This window comes from Capricornis sumatraensis, chromosome 4 (genome assembly GCF_032405125.1).
Source record: "Capricornis sumatraensis isolate serow.1 chromosome 4, serow.2, whole genome shotgun sequence".
Lineage (NCBI taxonomy): Eukaryota > Metazoa > Chordata > Mammalia > Artiodactyla > Bovidae > Capricornis > Capricornis sumatraensis.
The window spans coordinates 138,094,949-138,116,755 of record NC_091072.1 but is presented as its reverse complement, the minus strand read 5'-3'; the positions used below and the strand labels follow the sequence as shown (position 1 = coordinate 138,116,755).

General features: G+C 40.3%; 1 protein-coding gene across 2 annotated transcripts in view; it reads right to left on the bottom strand.

The window, feature by feature from the left end:
• The window catches only part of EPS8 (EGFR pathway substrate 8, signaling adaptor), a 208,135-nt gene extending 188,658 nt beyond the window's left edge, over nucleotides 1-19,477 (bottom strand). For both annotated transcript variants that reach the window (XM_068969707.1, XM_068969706.1), the window contains exon 1: nucleotides 19,306-19,477. The gene's annotated coding sequence lies outside the window, so the exon portion shown is untranslated. The remainder of the gene's footprint in view (nucleotides 1-19,305) is intronic.
• Between the last annotated feature and the right edge of the window lie 2,330 nt (nucleotides 19,478-21,807).

The following is a 21,807-nucleotide window of genomic DNA, read 5'->3' as shown; positions in this document are numbered from 1 at the left end:
AACATAAAAAATATGATTAACAGTCAAGATAGGGAAAAAGGGATGCTGTCACCCATTCTATAATAAGAATCAACAAACTGATCCCTTCAAGGTTGGACAAAGTTAAGGGTTAAGGAAGAATTAGGAGTTCAGAAAGATTCACAGAGTTACCATTTGTGTAACAGTGGCTCCATTCAGAGGAACAGGAAGAGAAGAGAAGGGAGCTGGGTTAGGAAAAGACAACAATGTATTTGGGCATCTTTGAAGGCCAAGGGGCCTGTGCAACATGCAGGTACAGTCAGAACTAAAGGCCTGGAGCTCAGGAGATCAGCATCTGCGAGAGATAAAGAATTGAGAGTCAATCTTCTAAGTGAAACAATGTGAGTGGCTGAAGTCACCTTGGAAGATAATGAAACATGAAATTAGATGAAAGCTGAGAAAATAATCCTGGAAAATTCAGAAACTTCTCAACCTGTGAGTATTCAGATAATAGACAAAACCATGAACTGAGAACCCACTCATCCCCACTCTCCCATCCCCCACCCACTCCCTGCAAAAAAGTGCTGGCTCTCCTTGCTACCAACAAATGATGCTAGAACTTACTTTAAAAGATTACCACCATGGAACAATTTTTTACATACCTATTAAACTCCAAGGAGTAGAGCTTCTGAATTAACATCTAAGTACAGATAGATTAAAAAAGAAACCAGGAAAGAACAGCAACATGGGAGCCAAAGGAATAAAACATTTTTCGGGGCAGGGGGGACAGTGATCATTGCAAACATATATCCATTCAGCAAACAGACAATCTACGGGGACTTCCCTGGTGGTCCAGTGGTTAATAATCCACATTGCAATGCAGAGAATACAGGTTCAATCTCTCGTCGGGGAACTAAAATCCCACATACTGTGGGGCAACTAAGCCCATGTGCCACTAGAGAGAGCCTGGGTGCTACAACTACAGATTCCATGTGCAGCAACTAGGACTGGCGCAGCCAAATAAATAAATAACAAAAATAAGTAAGTAAAATTAATAATCTACAGAGTACTAGAAAATCTAGATGCTAAAAATACTGAACTAAATATAATCCATGTTCTTTCTAATAGCCACAGCAAAATCAAGTACAAGAAAAACCAAATGTTTTCCTTTAAGTTTGGCCTTTACGAAGATTACAAATAACCTACGGGAATGAGCTTAGGCAGCAGACTAAAGTGGGCTGACAAGTGTATAGGAAAAGTGAGGCAGAGAAAGCAACAGGTACAAGCTTCGTGTCAAGAATCTTGGCTGGGAACCAGATGGAAAGGCAGCACAAGAGTTCATTAAGAGAAGAGTTTCTAGCTGCGCATCGTACTGCTCCAAGAGACCCATGACTCCAGCAGCTTCCTATACAAACACTGACTCAGACACATGCATATGACAGAAGAGTAACTGTTTAAACTGACTCTCTAATACAGTTACTAAGATAGAGAGGCCCAAATTATTAAAATTACATTCCAATATTATTAATTTTGATTATTAATGGCTCTCTGACTACAATTTGGTCTAAGTCACATTGAAAATTAGAAGGCAGTCACGAGGTTAGAAAACTTCAATCACATCTGAGGAAGAAGGAAAATGAATGAGATACCTCAATGCAGTTTGGGATTAAAGACAGGCATGGGGCCAATTACCTGTTGAAGGGAGACACATGACATATTTTAGAACTGGGTTTACAGCCCCTTCAAGACATGCTGGAGAAAAGTAATAAAATGTTAGGAGTGGGAAGAGAGACATGATATGGTAGAAGCAAGTATTTAAGCACAAGTTCCCATCAGGAAAAAACAACAACAACAACAACAACAACTGTGATTTTAAAAAGTCTAGCTGATGCAAGTTTGAATGAGTTTTATTATTCCAGCAAATAATCTCCATATATTTCAACATAGCATATGACATGAACTATGTATATACAGTAGGAAAAAGTTCCTATTCATATCAAGTGGGAACATATAGAGACAGGAGAGCAATTAGAAGTCAGTGTAGGACTTTCCTGGTGGTCCAGTGGGTAAGACTCAGCACTTCTACTTCAAGGGTCACGAGTTCAATCCCTGGTGGGGGATCTAAACTCACATGCCAAAAAAGAAAAGGTGTGGCCAAAAAAGAAAAAAAGGTCAGTGTATAACCAAAAAGGACTGATTCACATTGGTATCTAAAATTCTCATTTTTGTAGTAACAACTTGCAGAATGTATTAACATAACAAAGGCTGGAAATCTTACGTGACTTTTAATATCACATAATCAACTTCCGGTATTCATAAATATTAATATTTGCCTAGTGAGAGAAAAGGGAGAAGGCAATGGCACCCCACTCCAGTACTCTTGCCTGGAAAATCCCATGGATGGAGGAGTCTGGTAGGCTGCGGTTCATGGGGTCGCTAAGAATTGGACATGACCGAGTGACTTCACTTTCACGCATTGGAGAAGGAAATGGCAACCCACTCCAGTGTTCTTGCCTGGACAATCCCAGGGACGGGGGAGCCTGGTGGGCTGCCATCTATGGGGTCGCACAGAGTCGGACACAACTGAAGCAACTTACCAGCAGCAGCAGCAGTGAGAGAAAAACAAGCCTCATCTTATTTGGATAGTTCAGGAAGTGCTACCAGATATGCACAAACTAATTTACTACAAAAGCAAAGGGTGAAAATGATATCACCCCCTCTAACCAATATGTTCAAATCTTACCTTTTTCTTTATGAAAAAAAGACTAAAAATAACTAACTCCTAGTATGCCATCAATTAAAATTTTAAAAAAGTTCCCCTGGTACTAATTTGTTTGGTAGTGATTTGTTAACATATAAGAAGTAATAGCCAAAATAAGGAAATAATGAATTAAGTTTTCTTTTAGAACAAAAGTGCTTCTATAATATGGATTTGGCAAACCTGCAGAGATGGGATTTCTATACCCACCCCCTCTCCTTTCCCCAACCCCTCAACTTGTACACAAGCCCACAGTTCTTCAAGCTGACAGCATACAGCTATTAACTCTCCAGTTAGGACGACTTGGAAAATCAGGTCACAAGGTTGCCACGGGGACTCTAATTATCTGTCTGGCAAGTTTGCGTGATGTCCTACTCCCCTCTGTGATCCTGTCATAAATCACCTGGTAGGCAAGATAAGGGAAAGGATAGCAGGGCTTTCTACAAAAATATTTGCTCCAAATCACTAGGAATGTGGGAAAATGTAGGCACTCTTTTCCATTTATGTCAACACTGTCATTGAAACTTTTATTCAGAACCTCCTTGGTCCACAGAATTTTTTTTAAAGTCCAGGGTCAATCATGACCCAAACCATACATGCTGACTTACAATTTAAAAACAATTCTTGATCCTGTTCCAAGCGAGCTCTCTGTAATGCAAATAAAGACGTTTTTCTGAAATAGATAGTTATGAATCTTTCATTCACAATAGCTAACAAGAAACACATGAGCCAAATACATTGTGGGGATCATGTCAGTGGTGTGTAATCTGAGCAGTGTGTTAGGAAGTGCTGGACTCCACCAGAGGAGGCGGAGGCAGTGTTGCTTCAAATGAAGGTCTTCAAGTTACCCACATTTCAAATTCCCAGTAAGACACATTTCGCCATCTCTAAAGATGACCACTTTACGATCAGTCTGAGGTCTTCAGCATGACTTCATTTTATGAATAATGGCTTCTTCATTCCTAGACATTTCCAAGAAAAGAATACTGAGTAGTGTCTATAAAACTAATACAAACCATACTTGTCTGTTCTGATCTTAAGCTGACCTTAGTTGAAAAAAAATCTTTCAAAGGGAGTACTGGTATACCATAATTTTTCCCAAAGCTGTTCACAAATAACAAATGTTGTTCTGCAGGATGACTGTAAAATAAAATGTAATTTGAAAATGTTATTATTTTATAAATCCACAATATTTATAAAATTGTGGGATGTGTTGAAAAATAGAATACAAAATGTTAATATCTTCACTCTCTTAGAAATGAAAATGAGAAAAAAAAGAAAAGGAGACAGAAGAAGGAATGGAGGGAGGAAGAAGCCAGAAAGGTTATTCTTTACTTTCAACATTTTTGACCATTTACATAGAATCTAGTGTTTCTGTTTTTTATGCTTCTAACCTAGATTTCTGACACTGTGTATTCTAAGGTTAGCAACCTTGTCTGTTTTGTTAATTACAGTAATTATTGCTACTTAGTAATACAAGCTGGAGAAGGCAATGGCACCCCACTCCAGCACTCTTGCCTTGAAAATCCCATGGATGGAGGAGTCTGGTAGGCTGCAGTTCATGGGGTCGCTAAGAGTCGGACACGACTGAGCGACTTCACTTTGACTTTTCACTTTCATGCACTGGAGAAGGAAATGGCAACCCACTCCAGTGTTTTTGCCTGGAGGATCCCAGGGGCAGGGGAGCCTGGTGGGCTGCCATCTATGGGGTCACACAGAGTCGGACACGACTGAAGTGACTTAGCAGCAGTAATACAGTAATAAAATTTATTTAATATTTCTTTATTGAAAAGTAAGTTTCACTAAATGAAACAAAATTATTTTCTATTAAATAAAGCTGTATAGGTCCAGAATTGTTAGATCAAGGAATTAGATGGGGCAGAATTAAGCCAACGTGCTTGCTAATGGTTTAACCAAATCCTTAATCTCACATAACTATCTCATATATGCATATCACAAAAGGATCACTGGAGAAAGTTGAAATGAGTCAAACAAGATCTATCGCCACAACGACTAACAAACTCACCCTTACATACAAAAGAATTTCCAGGATGTATTTTGTTATATTCACTATGCATTTGTATACATATTCCTCTTCTGTAATTTTCCTTTTAAAGGAAATGTTACCACAGTATCATCCTTCCCATTGACAAAGGAGCTGGTAGGCTACAGTCCATGAGGTCACAAGAGTCAGACATGACTTAGTGACTAAACCACCACCATCACATTATCCTTCCCAGTGGCTGGTACGACTGACAGCAGTAACAGAAACTTAGTAAGACTAAAGGGGAAATAGGAAGCTAAGGTGATCACAGCGAGAAGTTTCTAAAAGAGCATCAGGAGCTTCCCTGGTGGCTCAGCGGTAAATAATCTGCCTGCCAATGCCAGAGACACGGGTTCAATCCCTGGTCCAGGAAGAGCCCACATGCTGCAGGGCAACTAAGTCCACGCACCAGAACTATTGACCCTATGCTCTAGAGTCTGGGCGCCGAAACTACTGAGCCCACATGCATCAGCTACTGAAGCCCTGGCTCCTTAAAGCCTGTGCTGCCCAGCAAAAGAAGCCACCACAGTGAGAAACCCAAGGACTGCAACTAGAGAGTAGCTCCTGCTCACCGCAACCAGAGAAAGCACTCTTGCAGCAATGAAGATCCAGCACAGTCAAAAATGAATAAAATTATAAAAATCTTTAAAAGTTTTTCCAGAAAAATTTAATTAGTATCTTTTGAAAAAATTAATTAGTATATTTTGTCTTTAAAATTAAGCCAAGTTCTCTAATCAGCTCCTTGCAAAATTCTACATATTTCTGTCCTCCTCTGGAAGAGAGAAAAACTCAGCAGGTTTAGATCAGCTTAAAAGCTTCCCCTCAAATTTATATCTGTTCTCTCAGGATCACGGAATCAAACCCATCTGCCTCTATGGACAGCAAGCATTTGTTACATCTAATTTCTAAAATCCAATCAATGTCCACAATAGTCTAATAAAATCAGCATTAGCCAGAAAGATCTTGCAAGAACAGGTATAGTTTGGGACACAACTTTATTTTATGTTTATTTATCAAATAAATTTCTAACAAATAATACATTATTCTTTACAGTATATTTAATCAGAGTGCCCCATATGTAGTTCATGAACAGCACAGTAGCAAAAACAGCTTACAGGTTCTCGGGAAATCTGCGTGTTTCTACTTTTGTTACTGCTGAACTATTTCTACCATATATCAGAGCCTACCACCACTAGTTCTCCCAATGATTTCATCATTCCATCCATTAGTTTGGAATCTTTTAGGTAAATCATATAAATGCCTTTGAAAACCACAAACATAACATGAAAATCTAATTGGCAGCCAATGAGTTAAATTATCCCTTATTCTTAGGCCTTCTACTTCATAGTACATTTGTTTTGTGACAACTCACAAAATCATACTTCAAATATTCCAACTGCCTGGCAGAGACAGAAAATGGAAATGATTCTAGGTAACAGATACAGGTAGGCTTCCCTGGTGGCTTAGAGGTAAAGAATCCACCTGCCAAACAGGAGACACAGGTTCAATCCCTGGGTCAGGAAGATCCCCTGGAGATGAAAATGGCAACCCACTCCAGTATGCTTGCCTAGGAAATCCCATGGACAGAGGAGCCTGGCTGGCTATAGTCCATGGGCTCCCAAAGAGTCAGACACGACTGAGCGACTAAACAACAACAGTTATAGGGAAGGTGGGAGAGGGGAGGCTCTGAGGGCAAGATGAGGGAAACTTTACTCCTATTTGAAGATCGTTTAGAACATCATGGACTTTTCCATACCAAAAAAAACCTTTTCTACATTATACAAATTTACTTGACAACTATTTGAATTCAAATTCTAAAATTCCCTGTGGTATTAAGGGGCTCCTACAAAACAAAATGTTTTTTAAAAAGTCACTAGCATATACTCTAACATACAAACAAAACCATGGTGGCTCTTTAATATTTAGTATAAAAACTTAGTGGTGTCCAGATGTATTCCAGCTGAAGTCAGTCACTGTGAATGTACTTAGTCTGGACAAGATTTCACTATCTTCCTAATGAGACCTTACTACTTCCAAAATAATTTACTTACTACCCAAATAAGATGAAGGTGATGAGGGCTTCAATCCCTCCTTTGTTTCAAACTCTCTGGCAGCCTAAACTTAACCTTCACTGTCATAACCACCATGAATGTCTCTTTTATTCAGATTTCACTCGCCACAGCTGAGATCTCACCAAGCAGTGAGAAAGTCCGAATGGTAACTGGAAAGATAGCAAAGTTATGAAAGATACATTTTCAACTAACGCCATTTGGGCCCTGAAAAAAAGTGGTCAGACCCTGGGGGTGGAAGACAGAGTAAGGCAGGAAAGAGGGAAGCAGGATAGAGAAGGGTATTGAGGGAACACTCACATGGTCATTTATCTGCTTCAAGATTTTTATACGACTGTTTCCTTCATGAGACTATGGAAAGTCTTCAGATTAAACTCAAAAACGTAAAATACAATCAAGTGCATGGATGCTGTAATAAATGGTGCTGAAATTTTTGTTTTGGTCGTTTGGATAAGAAATATATGAAAAAGCAATAAAACAACAGAAAAAGATGGTACTTTAAATTCAATTTATCTTATAATGCTGCATAGCAAATATGCTAATGCAGAGAAACAGAAAAATAATTACTCCTAAATTTAAAGAAGTTATAAATATTTTGTTATTATTCTTTATACATTATTCTTCAGGCTTGGCTATCATAGATCATTCATTCACTTAAAAACAGAAGAGCTAAGACTTTAAGCAAATCTGTGAATCCACACATATTAAAATCTTTAGAGGGCTATTTTAATAATTAAAAACACCCTCTTTAATATACATACTTCAGGCATACATATTAATTCTACACCTTTACATGCATGAGTATCACGTGAATAATGCTACAAGATTTGGCCTGATGACTAGATTTTTATCACAGAAAGAATTCCATTGCTTTTAAATTATTCAGAGTCTAACAAGGCCCCACAAAAGAGCTAAATAAAAAAACAACCAACAAAAACCGATGTTTTCTCTTGTCTAAAAGGACCTTGAGATATAAAAAATATCTAACCTAGCTTTTAGTCCACAAACTAAAAAGATTTTACATCAGAAGTTCTGATAATTCAGATAAACATACTAAAATAATAAAGACAAATCAAGAAACCCTAAAGATAGGGTTCTAAATCAATATTTCTGAATTAAAGAGCAATATTTTTAAATCCCAATATACAGTTGTTCATAAAACATAGTTTTCAAATATACTGGAAAGAGAAACTGGAAATTACATATATATACATAAACACACAGACAAGATTAACATGCTTATTTGCGGGGAAAAGTCTATATAGCTATAATAATGTCTTATTTTCTTCCATATGAAGTTAAATGTATCTGCTCTCTCATCATAGTTATATCTTTCTCACATTTAAAAGTCAATATACTCACAATCATCTTATTATATGTTCATGTCTAACATTACCATTAAAATTATTGTAGAAAATTAAATCATGTTCAATGTCTTCTCAAAAGTAATGTATTTCATCCACGTATTTCTTTATGAATTTGTTCTGCTGCTTATATTTTTTAAACATTTATTTTCTAATGAAAAAAACTAGAAACATACAATATTATAAAACATTACAAATATTAGAATTTGCAGAAAAATCAGAGTATTCAGTGATAACAAATGTTATATTTCAGACACTGGAAACATTCTATTGTTGCATTAAGCCAATATGTCACTATTGATTTACTATATCAATAATATGCATATACTTCTAGGAAAAGGAATAATATTCTAATGGTGATAGAGAAGTAATACTCTAATTGTGCTAATAAAAAACTTTCTAAATAAAATGAAATTCATATCACTAGCCTTTAACATGGAGAAGGCAATGGTACCCCACTCCAGCACTCTTGCCTGGAAAATCCCATGGATGGAGGAGCCTGGTAGGCTACAGTCCATGGGGTCGCTAAGAGTCGGACACGACTGAGCAACTTCACTTTCACTTTTCACTTTCATGCACTGGAGAAGGAAATGGCAACCCACTCCAGTGTTCTTGCCTGGAGAATCCCAGGGATGGGGGAGCCTGGTGGGCTGCTGTCTATGGGGTCACACAGAGTCGAACACGACTGACGTGACTTAGCAGCAGCAGCAGCAGCCTTTAACAGAGGATATTTGAAAAATATCTTTTTCCCTCTATTTAAATATAAACTTCTCTTCCTTCCATTGAGCTTCATGTTCTTTTCTTTCTCCTTATATTAAAATCACAATTTTTCAACTACAGAACTCTGACCTCTTATCAATTCATAATTGATTCACTGAACAAATTACTTTAGCACATTCCTAAGTATTGTGTTTCAGGTTCTGGTGAAAAACTGTTCATGGTTCTTAGAATTTTGGAAGGCTCAAATAGGACTAGATCCCACTTCATTAGGATATTAGATTCTTATGTTGCTATGCTACTAAATATAGGACTTCCCTGACGATAAAGAATCTGCCCGCAATGCATGAGACCTGGGTTCGACCCCTGGGTTACCAAGATTTCCTGGAGAAGGGTATGGCAGCCCACTCCAGTATTCTTGCCTGGAGAATTCTATGGACAGAGGAACCTGGCAGGCTATCGTCCCTGGGGTGGCAAAAAGTCAGGCATGACTGAGCACTAACACTTTCATGCTACTAAATATAAGAACGCTTTGCTAATAAAGCATAATGGAAAAATATGTATGTGTGTATAAACATATATATTAATTCATCTGTGTGTGTGTCTCTCTCTATATATATATACATATATAACTGAATCACTCTGCTGTACACTATAAACTTATACTGTAAATCAACTATACGTCAATTAAAAAAGAAAATGATCTGAAACTATTACATTGTTAATCAGCTATACTCCAATATAAAATAAAAAGTTTAAAAAAAAAATAGAATGGTTTGAGACAGGACTTCTGATTTCACCCAAACACACATGTGCTCTTTCTTAGTAAAATCACTTGAGTGTCACAGGGCTGAAAAGGAACACAAGAATTTATCTGCTACATAAAGGACTGCATTCAGAAATCACATGATTAGCAGAAGGCATTCATGCAATTCTTCTGGCAGGTTTGGTACCTTGAGTTTCTCCTACTCCACTGTAATGACTACTCTTTTGTATTGTTACTCATAAAAATGCAAAGTAACTGGTTATTCAGTTCTTTCTAATAATCCTGGGGGCTCCATCTGTGAGAACGTGCAGAATTCCGCATCGCTCCTGTCATGCCAACCCATTCTGCACACGTCACATGTATTTATCTTTCTGCCTGGAATGCCCTGGAGTCCTCTCATTCTTGACCTTAAAAATGTATCCTATAATAAAGCCAAGTGTCACATACCCAGTAAAGACTTTTCTGACTTCATCAACAACAGTGAGCCACTCCCTTCTTCTATGTACTGAGATATAAATACAAATGTGTACTTTTTTTTTCTCTTGTTCACTTAACCTCCTCCCAACAACTGCAACAGCAGATACTACTATTGTTTCCACTTCTAACATAAGAAAACTAAGGTAGATAAGGTCTCTCTGATTTCAAAGTCCATCAGTTGCTTGTTTGTTTAATACATACTCCATTTAGCTCCACACTGTATTGAGATGGTTGTCTGGTTGCCTCCATTCTCTGGGTTCCCTGATGACAGAAGGCAGAGATCCTGTCTTATTCTTCTCTGTGTGTACAGTGTCTGGCACAGAACAGATACTCAACAAATGCTCAATAAATGATGAATTGAATGAACAAATGAAACGTAATTACCTTCAAAGTCCTTGGTGAAGAAAAGTTCGTCCCCTGCTAAACATTCTAAAGATACTTCTGTAAAAAGTTATGATAGTGTGCTGATTTCATCTAGCAAACGTTTTGTGAGTGGGTAGCACATGTGATGTGCTTAAACATCAATGAGACACTTTCTTGCCCTCAAGAAACTTAATTCAGCGAGGCATAGGGATAAACAAATAGCTAATGACAACAATGTATGTTCTACTTTTCCTTATCCCCCACAACTTCCCCTCTTTAAAGGAATCTCATTCTTTACAGATGTTGCAATACCTCATAGCTCTGGGTCAGTGGGATGTAGATCCATCAACATAAAAAAAAAAAAAAAGAAAAAAAAGAATCTCCACAGATCTCAAAAACACAATCTTTTGAGGCATTCGCAGTTAAACCAGTAGTCATTTAAGTACTATGTTAAAGAAAAGAATAAAATCAAAGACACATTAATACTACCCTAGCACTTTTTCAGTTACTAGAGATAACACCAGCTTACTAGAGCTGTAACATCAGTAACATCAGTTATTAGAGATTCTTTACCAGCTGAGCCACCAGGGAAGTCCAAGAATACTGGAGGGGGCAGCCTATCCCTTCTCCAGGGGATCTTCCAGACCCATGAATCGAACCGGGGTCCCCCGCATTGCAGACAGATTCTTTACCAACTGAGCTATCAGGGAAGCCAGAGATAACACAAGAAAGCTAAAAACATGGGTTTTAGAGTCAGAAAGATCAAGATATCTATCCTAACTCTGTCTCTCTCTCCCCATGCAGACCACAGGCAAGTCATTTTCTCTTTCTGAGCCTATTTCTTACCTGTAATCTAGAAATAAGGAGATCTGCCTTCAAGAGGTCTTGTGAGAGTTAAAAGAAATAATGTATGTAATGCTTGCCACACCAAAGGTGCTAGTTTTATAATGTCTGATCTAATCTAGATGCTTCTTGAAGGGTTCTGGTTCTAACTGTAATATAACAATACTGCTGGCCCTGATGTGGACAACAAAAAGCGTTGACCAAATGAAAGGTACTTGAAAAAAAAAAAAAAAGTCACTTGAAAAAAGACAAGAGAGTCTCAGGTTTCTAGATGGTGTGGATATCATCTGTCCCTTCTCAGCATACATCCTGCAAATCCCTTATTTGGGACTTTTTCTGTGAAAAACAGAGCTTTATTAATTATTTCTATGATTAGATCTAAACTAACTGATGTGTTACTCAATTAACAATTCTAATTTCCACAAAGAAGATTCTCTGAGTTGGTGAGAAAGAAGAAAATGAATTATATACGATGTGCAGGAATCAGTCTTGGTATATAAAGTCCATGCAGTGTTACATTTTGGTTTTCCAAGTCATTTCTCAACTGTTTCTTTTAACTGATTTTGCAAAACATGTAAAAACAATCAAATCAAAACACTTTGCTTTCCACTGTAAACCTAATTTATAATCTACTTTACTTAAAATATCACATTTACTAGCTACTGGTACTTGAAATCCACCAGGGAAAAAAAATGAATCTGACACAGACTTTACCCTTTGTTCAAAATTAACTGACACAGACTTTACCCTTTGTACAAAAATTAACTCAATATGAGTCATATATCTAAAAGCAAAACACAAAACTATAAAACTTTTAAGGGGTAGGAAAACAGGATTAAATCTAGGTGATCTTGAGTTTGGCAACGAGTTTTTAAATACAACACCAAAAGCCTATGCATAAAACTGATAAGTTGGCCTTCTTTAAAATTAAAAATATCTGCTCTGTAAAGACGCTGCTAAGAGAACAAAAAGACAAGCCACTCTAGAAAAATACACTTGCAGATTAAGTATCTGATAGAGCACTTGTACCTAAAATATATATAAAGAATTCTTAAAATCAACAATAGAAAACGGGTCTTCCCTGGTGGTCCAGTGGTTAAGAATCCACCTTGCAATGCAAGGGACACAGGTCTGGTCCTTGGTCCGGGAACTAAAGTCTCACATACCGTGGGGCAATTAGGCCCCATTGCCACAACTACTGAGCCCTCGCACCATAAAGCCTATGCTCCACAACGAGAGAAGCCCCCCAATGAGAAGCCCAAGCACTGCAACTAAAGAGTAGCCCCCAGTTGTCACAACTAGAGAAAGCCTCTGCGTAGCAAGGAAGACAGAGCACAGCCAAAAAGAAAACAGAGATCTATTTTTAAATGGGCAAAAGTTCCTAACAGACATCTCATGAAAGAAATATACAGATGGAAAATAGCATATGAAAAGATGCTTAACGTTAAATGCCATTAGGGAAAGGGCCAATTAAAGCAATGAGATATTACTGTGTGCTTATTAGTACGGATAAAATCCAAAAAACTGATAGTATCAAATGTTAAGACGGATGAGCAGCAACGGGAGCTTGCATTCACTGCTGGTAGAAATGCAAGATTTACAGTTTCTCTGGAAAACAGATTGGTAATATGTGACAAAGCTAACCAGAATCTTACCACATGATCCAACAATTGTGTTCCTAGGTATTTATCCAACTGATCTGAAAACTTTGGTCCACACAAAAATTTACCCATGAATAATCATAGCAGCTTTATTCATAGCTGCCAAAAATCAGAAGCAAGCAAGATACCCTTTAACAGATGAATAGATACAAACTGTGGATACATCCATACAATGCAATATTATTGCACAATAAAAAGAAATGAACTATCAAACCACAAGAAGACATGAATGAACCTTCAATGCACATTCCTAAGTGAAAGAAGCCAATAGGACAAGGCTGTATGATTTTAGTGATATGATATCCAGAAAGGGCAAAACTATAGAGAGAGTAAAAAAAAAAGAAAAAAAATCAGTGGCTGCCAGGGGGAGGGGTTAAGGGAGTGATATGTGAAACACAGAAGATGTTTAAGTGTTGGAATTATTCAGTATGATACTTCTGTAGACAAATAAATGAAATTACACGTTTGTCAAAACCCACAGAACTTCACAAAACAAAGAGTAAAACAATATATGTAAACTTTTTAAAAAACACTTAGAAGGTGTGGGGATCCCAAGATGGAAGTTAGGGTGTGACAGAAGTATCTACCTGTATCATACACGTGTGCAGCAACCTCCCTTAAAAGGATGGGAGGGAAAGGAGTGGCATCTCGAAGGCTGAGTGGAATCTGTAAAAGGGATAGCACATAAGCACTGTGCTCTAGTTGATGAAGCTGTTTCCTCCTCTTTCTAAAGAAAGCACAGGTTAACAATTTTGGTATTGTTGTACACACATAATGGGTTTGAACAATTAAGTGAATGGATGGCAGATGGTGAGAGCCAGGTTTCTTCTCCCTGTTAAGAGTGAATTTACAGATCAGAGAGGAAAGAAATCCAGAATGATACAGGTGGTAATGGATTAGGCAGAGTAAGAGACAACGATGTGAACTCATATTTAGCTTAAAATAGATATGCATGTGGAGGAGATGGCACTCCAGTCCACTATTCTTGCCTGCAGAGTTCCATGGGCAGAGAAGCCTGATGGACTCCAGTCCATGGGGCTACAAAGAGTTGGACTGGACTGAGCACATGCACAGATACACATGGTTACATAGAGAAACATGCTTAGCTAAGTACATATACAGGCATTTGTATATACACACATATGCATTCCCTGCTGTCCCATGAGAGGTTCTAGAAGTAATGACACCTCAGTAGCAGCAAGAATATCTACAGTCTGTGATGACCTAGAGGGGTGGGAGGGAGGGGCATATATGTATACATATAGCTGATCCACACTGTTGTACACCAGAAATGAACACAACATTGTAAAGCAATTATACTCCAATTAAAAATAATAATAATTTTAAGAAAAAGAATACCTAGAACCCAGATCTTGGCTTCTAACATCATTTCCCAAGAAGATGAAGCAGAGTCCTTCTGGCTAACCCTAGGGCTGGGGCAGCAAACAGAAACACAGAAGATAATCTTGGAGCATCTTTTCATGTCCGAAAGGAAGGAAAGATTTTTTTTAAAAACCTTACATTAATAGAGAGATGTCATTTCTTATATGATATTATACATGTTTCAATGCCATTCTCCCAAATCATCCCACCCTCTCCCTCTCCCAGAGTCCAAAAGACTGTTCTATACATCTGACGAATCGTCAGTCCAGGTTCGATGCAGGATACAGAATGCTTGGGGCTGGTGCACTGGGATGACCCAGAAGGATGATTCGGGGAGGAAGGTGGGAGGGGGGTTCAGGATGGGGAACAGGTGTACACTCGTGGTGGATTCATGTTGATGTATGACAAAACCAATACAATATTGTAAAGTAATTCACCTCCAATTAAAATAAATAAATTTAAATTTTTTAAAATAGAGAGATGTCAAAGGAAGACAGGAACCAACTGAAAGAGCTCACAGTGTCCAAAACTGAAACAATTTGGGGGATAAAATAAAGCAGTATTGGATTCCAACCCAAAGTACAAAAATACCCAGGAGTCCAGACCAATATAAACAAATGATTGAGTAAATTAATAAATGGAGTGTGTGAGTGAAAGTTGCTCAATAGTGTCCAACTCTTTGCGACCTCATGGACTATACATACCGTCCACGGTTTTCTCCAGGCCAGAACACTGGAGTGGTTAGACTTTCCCTTCTCCAGGGGATCTTCCCAACCCAGGGATCAAACCCAGGTCTCCCGCATTGCAAGGATATTCTTTACCAGCTGAGCCATATAGGAAGCTCAAGAATACTGGAGTGGGTAGCCTATCCCTTCTCTAGAGAATCTTCCTGACTCAGGAATCAAACCAGGGTCTCCTGCATTGCAGGCAGATTCTTTACCAACTGGACTATGAGGGAAGCCCTTAATAAACGGAGGCAAGAGACAAATCTTCCATGCAAAAAAATTTCAAAAATATAAATACAGGCAAGAAAGAGAAGCATAATTCTCCACTTCTTAAGTATAGGCTGTTCACAATGACTTCCTTCTAAGAAAGAGCATTAAAAGAAAGAAAAAAGAGCAATCTTTTCAGTGCAGAAAACTAATACTACTGCAGCCAGGTGATCAAGATCAATATCAACAGTGATAAATCATGTTTGATAGTGAAAGTGAAGTGAAAGTCAGTCACTCTGTTGTGTCTGACTCTTTGCGACCCCATGGACTATACAGTCCATGGAATTCTCCAGGCCAGAATACTGGAATGGGTAGCCTTTCCCTTCTCCATTGGATCTTCCCAACCCAGGGATCGAACCCAGGTCTCTCGTGTTGCGGGTGATTCTTTACCAGAGATCGAACCCAGGTCTCCCGCATTGCAGGCCAATTCTTAACCAGCTGAGCCACGAGGAAAGCCCAAGAATACTGGAGTGGTAGCCTATCCCTTCTCCAGCGTAACTTTTTGACCCAGGAATCGAACCAGGGTCTCCTACATTGCAGGCAGATTCTTTACCAACTGAGGTAGTAAGCACCCTTTACATTATGTGATAAAAGTAGCACTGTACCTTAGTGACCTTCCTCTCAAAAACCCAAAACCTCAATCTGATGAGGAGAATATTCGACTAATTCCCATAGAGGGCATTCTCCAAATACCTGACCAGTACTCCTCAAAACTGCAAAGAGCATCCAAAACAAGGAAAGTCTAACAAACTGTCACAGCCAAGAGAAGCCTAAAGACATGTGACAACTAAGTGTAATGTGGCACCCGAGATGACAGGTCCTGGAAAAGAAAAGGCACGTTAGCTATAACTAAGGAAATCTAAAGTATAAACTTTAGTTAATAATAATGTACCAACGAGCTTCTCTGGTAGCTCAGTGGTAAAGAATTCGCCTGGCAATACAGGAGATGCAGGTTTGATCCCTCTGGCAGGAAGATCCCCTGGAGAAGAAAATGGCTACCCACTCCAGTATTCTTGCCTGGGAAAATCCCAAGAACAGAGGAGCTTGGCAGGACTATAGTCCATGGGGCTGCAAAAGAGGCGGACAGGACTTAATGACTACACAACAATGTACCAAGACTGTCTCACTGATGCAACAAATGCTAATGTAGGATAGTAATGAGAGGAAACAATATGGAGGTATATGAGATGTCACTTTACCATCTTCACACTTTTTCTATAAATCTGATCTAAAAAACAAAATATGTTTTTAAAAATACCAGTTAAGAATGTATCTAGAAAACACTGAGGAGGCTGTAGTAAGGCATGGAAGAACCTCACACCTTCCATGGATACACTAAACCTCAAATGTTTACAACTGTTCCATTACAGGATCTTTCTGAAGAAAATATTTTCAATCACTAACAGCTGCAAACAATTTCACACAGGAATTCCCTGCAGGGATGTACCCTAAGCGAAGTACTTAACTAAAATTAAAATTCTTTTTCCTCTTACATACCATTGCAGATGTCTGAAAGTTTGTAATTATCATTAACTTGTGTTGCCTTCTGATGACCCAAACATAGCTGTATGCTTAATACAACTCCGAAAAGCTGACAAACTTTATATAAATCAAATCAGTGCTAAAATATCCATCTGACAAAACTTCAAGCATCTAAACCAAGACCTTAAGAAAAACCATCATCTTTTATTCTGGATACTTTTAATGTATTTCCTTATACACGTCGTGGTTCAAGTGAGCTGCTGCAGAATTAAAGTAGATAAATGAAGAAACAGAAGAGTCTGTAGAAGAATAAAAAGCAGTGGGCGAGGATTTCCCTGGTGATCCAGTGATAAAGACTCTGCTGCCCCACTGCAGGGGGAGGCATGAGTTCAATTCCTGATTTAGGAATTCTGAAGATTCAAAGATTCTGCATGCTGCATGACAAAAAAAATTTGTAAATTTTTTTAAAAAAGTTTAAAGTACTGGGTGAACACAGGGGTAAAATAATGAAAGAAAAGGAACAGATTACTATTTGAAATGTACCACATAAAATCACTGAAAGGAAAGGGCAGGAAGCCTATGTCATAGCATTAATAAAAAAAAAAAAAGAACTGATATCTGAAAAGTATTAGCATAGACAAAAAATTGAAAGCAGGAAAATCTAGAGATAAAAATAAAATTAAAATCTTTACATTTGGTCAGAAACAAGCCAAGTGTTCAAAATTTGGAATTAGATTCCCAACAGGGAACAAACAAGAATAAACCATTTTGAAGAAACTTCATGCTAAATACAACTTAAAATATTCCCCCAATATTAGTAAAAGGATGAAAATTACTATATAATGATATTCAGTGACACTGAAAAGTGGGAGAAAAAAGATTACAATGAGGATGTATCAAATATTGTGATTTATCTCACAACACGAATTAAAAGCAAGTTATCTTTCCTTTTCTTCTATGAAGAGAATGACTTGTGGAATTTTTAGAAGTCTTAATTTCTGAATTCTGCACTAAAGGCAGTCTATAAAATGTTATTACACTTGTGATACATTCTACCCTACCCTTTACATGGCAAGTCTACAAAGTGGGTTATTTTTCAAATTGCCAGGTAAACATGTGAGCCCATGACCAAAAATTTCCCACACCAGCTACATAAGAACTATAGTAATATGTCCAGAAAACTCCAATTCCAAATAGAAAATAGGTGAGAAAGGACAACACAGTCTTTAATTTTCAATGACCACATGATCTAAATTACCGGTTCACACTTTACACAACCCAGTTCCCTGTAGAAAAATGGTATCCTTTCAATGGAAATACATTAGAAGCAATACACAACACAGCTACTTTGTTATACATAAAGAAGACTTCTAGGAATCCCAATTCTTCTATTTCCCCCTCAAGATAAAGCCAAAACCCAAGCAGTCACACGCGTCTCAAACCAAGTTTTATCTGAACTCTTCAGATATTAGCTATTCCTCTATCTAAGGTAAGGACTGAAACCGTCAAAAGAAAAGCAATAATACATTTCATGGAAATACATTTTATAAAGGTGAATTCCAATTCCTAATACTCTACCGCTCTTGACGCCTAAAGGGTTCAAATCCTCACACCTAATACATTATCCTACCGCCAAAGAGAGTCCAGCGAGGCTGTGGGTACCATGGGGAAAGGATTTGACAAACAATGCAAGGGAGGGGACGATCCCTGGCAAGATTCTGCATACAGGAGTCCCTGAAAGGAGAGAAGAAAGTGAGAGCGTAGGAGGAGCGGGCAGGGTCTTGGAAACCCACTCCGAAGGCATTTACTGACAAAGACCCCAGAAGGGCCGTCTTCCCAAAAGTAAAATGGTAAGTGAGCCGAGTCAAGCCGCTAAGAAAGGAAAGTCACCAGGAATTAGGAGTGACAACTACGCACAAACAACGTGCTCTCTCGAAATTGGAGGGGTATGCGATGGTGGGATCTTGTTGCAAAGTGTCAATTGGAAAAGACCACACACACACACACCAATGTGGGGATGGGGAGGGTAGCTCTATGAAAGCCCAAGTCTCAGACGAGCCGGGAGAAGAATATTCGGTCCTGGAGTCGCCCAGAGGACCAGAGAAATGCAAGTGTACCTGCGAAAGCTCAGGTTACCGGGAAATATGACAAGGACCGTGTGCGTCTCCTCCGCCCACCCTGCCGGAGCCCCGAGCGCGGAGGGCGGGCACCGGCTCGGGGCGCCCGGGACCCGCGCGCGGACTCGCTCCGGAGGCAGCGCCCTAGCACACCTGGCTCCCGACACTAGTTGAAAGCAGTCAGAGTGAACGAAGGCGGACGCGGCGCCTGGCACCGCTCCATCTCGGCACACAAAGGCGGGTTTCGAAAATCGACGGAAGAATCCGAGCCGCGGGACCCCGGTAGGCGCCCTTCTCTGAGGGGCTCTTACCTCGGATCCGCCCTCGGGGCCGTGGCTTCCCCGGAGGCGCCTCGAGCCCTCACCAGGCGGGAGGCGGCCGGGAGAAAGCCCCCGACCCGGACCGCTCCCTCCCAGTCCTCCGCCGTCGGCGCCCGGCCGAGGAGAAGCGGTCTCCCGGGGCGAGCTCAGCGCCGGCCTCGCGCTCGGCGAGACCGCCTCGCCCGCCGCCGCCGCCGGGGAAGTCTGGAGCTGCACGCCCGCTCGCCAGCTCGCCCGCTGAATCGGCCGCGCGCCGCGCATGCCCAGTTCCCCTGCCGGGAACGAGCCCGCGAGCGCGCGCCGCGCGGCCCCGAGCCCGGCTCCGCTCTCCGGGTCTTGGCGGCAGCCGAGGCGCGGAGTAACTGATAGACCCCAGCGCTGGAGGCGAACGCGCCCTGAGGCTGGGTGGGCGGGAGAGGGGCGGTAGGAGAGAGGGCCAGGCACCTCGCGGAGCTATCAAGATCACGATCAAAGTCGGGCCGAAGTTCTGAGCCGCCGACGGGTTTCCAGAAGTGCCCTAGCAGGACCGACTAGCAGCCAGGAGGCGCTGGAAGGGGAGGAGAGCAAGAGGTTTGCCCCGGGCAAGAGTAGATGCTCCGGGCGGAGGGAGCGCTCCAGGTCCTGGTGCGCACGTCGTGGCCACTAACCTGCGAACAGTAAACCCGGCGCACCCAAAGACCCTCCAGCCTCTGTCTTCCTCCCGGGACCCTCCCACCTATTTTTCTCCTTTTGTCTCTTTTTATTTTTCTCCCCAACTCATGCCATCAACTGGCGTCACCCAAGGGGGCCTCCTTTCGATCCCTGCTGCTGCTGCTGCTGCTAAGTCGCTTCAGTCGTGTCCGACTCTGTGCGACCCCATAGACGGCAGCCCACCAGGCTTCCCCGACCCTGGGATTGTCCAGGCAAGAACACTGGAGTGGGTTGCCATTTCCTTCTCCAATGCGTGAAAGTGAGAAGTGAAAGTGAAGTCGCCCGGTCCTGTCCGACTCTTATCATGGGATTTTCCAGGCAAGAGTACTGAAGTGGGGTGCCATTGCCTTCTCCCTGGGAGTCTCCAAACTGCCTATCCTTAGCTGAAAGCAGCAAGACCAGACCCGCTTCACAAGCCTGCCTGGGATGCTATTTTTTTCTCGTAACTCCTGCCAAGGGCCTGATGTGGTTTGAAATAGTGGAGGCTTCTTCCACATAATACCTCTCACGACCTTGCTCAGTTCAGTTCAGCAACAGTCATGTGCAACTGTTTGCCACCCCATGGACTGCAGCACGCCAGGCTTCCCTGTCCATCACCAGCTCCTCAAGCTTGCTCAAACTCATGTCCATCGAGTTGGTGATGCCATCCAACCATCTCATCTTCCGTCATCCTAACCAACCTTCATAACCTTTTCTCTGCCCAGTTGCCTCTGGAACCACTGAATGAGAAGTCCTTCCGTGTGTGACATTGCATTCACTTGAAACCCCGCGTTTGTCATAGCTATGGCCCCCTCCTTTTTTACTTCTTTAAGGTCATGACTTCCAGGAAGCAAGGAAAGACTATAAAATAAACTTGGTTAAAATAGATTGAATCTGCTTGTTCCGTCCAATAAGGAAGAAGGGTAGTCAGGGGAAAGAAAGATTTCACACCAAGATGGGAAATAAAACCAGTATCCTAAAAGTTGGAATAGACCTTAAGTCCGGTCCACTATCTTAAGTAGAAATCCTCTCTCCAATATTTCCTCTACACCATCAACCACTTAAACTTTTCCATTGTTAGAGACCTCTATTTTTATCTATATTATGTATAATTATAAATTTTATTGAATACTATACCAGGCACTATGCAATTTTTACATGCTATTGCTAATCCTTAAAATGAGATGGGCCTTGTTATACCTATTTAGCAGGAAAAGGAAACTCAGAAGTTTCATTCCTTTTGGGAAAGCCAATGCTGATGCCAGAATTAAAATCCAAATTAAAAATGCTTAACTCTAAAGTCTGTATCATTTGATTTGTGAACATCAAATCAACTTTCCCTAACTTAAGCACTGGTGCTTATTCTGCCCCTAAGAGCCACACAAAATTTACCTCATTTCTTATTGACATCATAAGGCTTGAAATATTTGAACCAATTATTAAGTAACTACCAGATCTTCTCATATTTTCTTCTTCTTCAAAATCTCTAGAACCTCTCACTGTTCTTTAAATGGAATGGTGAGTCCTCATAAGTACACTCCACACCCTGCCTTGAATGTACTTTGAGTTTTCACTTTTCTCCTTAAATTGTGTGCTCTGAAGAAAACACAACATTCAAATATAGTGGGTTGAGAAGCAAGTATTGCAGGGATCAGCCCCTTTGATCCAGGCATACCCTGATAATCAGTTCAGTTCAGTTCAGTCACTCAGTCGTGTCCAACTCTTTGCAACCCCATGGACTGCAGCACGCCAGGCCTTCCTGTGCGTCAACAACTCTCAGAGTTTACCCAAACTCATGTCCATTGAGTCAGTGATGCCATCCAA